This window comes from Mastomys coucha, unplaced genomic scaffold, assembly GCF_008632895.1.
Source record: "Mastomys coucha isolate ucsf_1 unplaced genomic scaffold, UCSF_Mcou_1 pScaffold13, whole genome shotgun sequence".
NCBI lineage: Eukaryota > Metazoa > Chordata > Mammalia > Rodentia > Muridae > Mastomys > Mastomys coucha.
Window position 1 is genome coordinate 55,684,040 of NW_022196895.1, and position 2,450 is coordinate 55,686,489.

Sequence of the window (2,450 nt, forward strand, 5' to 3'; positions counted from 1 at the left end):
TTTGGGTTTTTTTTTTTTCAAATGTCTTATTGTTTCCTGGAATAGTTGTTTTGAGAAAAAAAAATCAAAATTTTTAGATTTAAGTCACTGGCAAATCAAAAATATTCAAAATAAGTTTTGTTTCCTCCAAATTCAGATAAACATACTGACCTAGAATAATTTTGGGAAATATTTCATTAAAGTCATTTAATCATCTAGGTTGGGTGACACTTAAACCCAGACTTTCAGGTTACATTGAAAAAAATGGAAATATACTAGACTCATTTCCCTGTTATATGAAGTCTACAAGTAGCTTTTTGAAGTTTTAAGGAAAGATGCATCATTTATTATTTTTTTTTTATAAATTTTGCTCCAGGGTCTTTGGATATCACATGCTGTTTAAGAGAGAATGAAACCCTGAATGGAGATGAGACAGTCAGAGTTTTGATGCCATCACTAATGAACTGATGAAGGCCTCCTGTAGGATACAGCTCCCAAGAAAGAGCATCAGCAGCTGTTTTGGATGTGGGAGGTGGGAATGGCAGCAAGCATGCTGTGTTCTTTACAATCCCACCCTTCCCCACCGGTTTGCAACATTCAGCATGTGAGTCGTTAACGAAAAAAATGATCCTCAAGCTTGAATCTTCTAGAAAAAGAATTACCCCTTGAATGCACACTGAATATCCAAATATTTGATTATCACAGTTATGCTCAGAATGATTTTACCTTATTAATGAAATAAAAAACTCACATTCACTTGATAGCTACTTTATATTTTCTGTTTTCTGTCATATTCTTTACAGGAAATGCCACCCATTAGAGAGTTTTGTGTATATTTGTGACTCATAAGGACACAATTTACACCCTCGCCCAAATATTATAAAAATTCAGTTATGTAAAATGTTTCAGAGTTAAGAGAATTTAAGTCATGTATACATGAATTAAAACTTCACATTGTAATTTGAAAATTTATACTAAAATCATGTATCAGTCTAAAATATTTTTAAGCCAGAGGTTCTCGGTGCAGAGGCCCTCTGATTTCCTGCTTTGACAGTTCTTGAACTGTCTGGCTAATTTTGTGTGGCAACTTGACACAGGCTGGAGTTATCACAGAGAAGGGAGCTTCAGTTGGGGAAGTGCCTCCATGAGATCCAGCTGTGGGGCATTTTCTCAATTAGTGATCAAGGGGGTAGGGCCCCTTGTGGGTGGTGCCATCCCTTGGCTGGAAGTCTTGAGTTCTATAAGAGACCAGGCTGAGCAAGCCAGGGGAAGCAAGCCAGTAAGGAACATCCCTCCATGGCCTCTGCCTCAGCTCCTGCTTCCTGACCTGCTTGAGTTCCAGCCCTGACTTCCTTTGGTGATAAGCAGCAATGTGGAAGTGTAAGCTGAATAAACCCTTTCCTCCTCAACTTGCTTCTTGGTCATGATGTTTGTGAAAGGAATAGAAACCCTGACTAAGACACCAACCAACCCCATGTAAGTATTCTGGACCACAGCCTCACTTCCTGCTGCTGCTTCAGAATCCCCACAGCCTCTCTTCCCACCGTCCTGGGCAGTGACCACTGAGTCTCCAGTGCAGGTTCACCAGAGCTACCATCAGTAATCAGTCAACTAGCAGATGAACCTGGAGCTGAATGCTGCCTGTATGTTATCTGTCCACAGTGCTACTTTGACCAGGATGATTTGGGTCTGAAGAACTTTTTCCCAGCCAATCTCAGTAGGAGAGGGAACATGCTGAGATATTGATGGTGCTGCGGTACTAAGGAGGTAGCCAAATCTTCCTGCAGAGTTATCAAAAAATCAGACCATGATAACTGGGAGAATAGGCTGAACCCAATGGAATGTTCATTTCACTTGAAAATGAGTGTGAATCAGTTACTACTGGAACTGCACAAATTGGCTACTGACAAAAATGACCTCTACTTATGTAACTTCATTGAGAATCATTACCTGAATGGACAGGTGAAATCCATCAAAGAACTGGGTGATGATATAACCAGCGTGAGAAAGATGTCAGTTACGGAATTTGGTGTGGCAAAATAGATCTTTGACAAGCATACCCTGGGACACAGTGATAATAAGAACTAAGTTGACTATTCCAAAGCTGCCTTTGCCTTTTCTGTAACCTACTGCAACCATCCACTTAAGTTCTTTAATTTATACCATTCTTTCAAATGAAGAATTTGGGGATTCACCAAAAAATATTTTTTAAGCCATGACATTTTCTAATGCATGTGTGTTAAAGTTGTGCAAGAAGCAGTGGTGTTGCTGTGTATAACAGCTATCTTACCAAGATTTTACCCATTTTAAAAGCCATTGGATAAAACAATATCATAATTCAGATCTAATTCAGAATGAGTCAATCACTTATGTAGAAAATGGGGGGGGGGGATGGATGTCACTTGTAGCTTTTAATTAGAGAGTCCAAAGAGATAAGCTTTCTATTTTCCCTCTTTTCAGCAAAAATAAAT

General features: G+C 39.0%; 1 pseudogene; it reads left to right on the top strand.

Moving 5' to 3' along the window:
* The window catches only part of LOC116087472, a 123,846-nt pseudogene extending 121,779 nt beyond the window's left edge, over positions 1-2,067 (top strand).
* Positions 2,068-2,450: the final 383 nt, after the last annotated feature.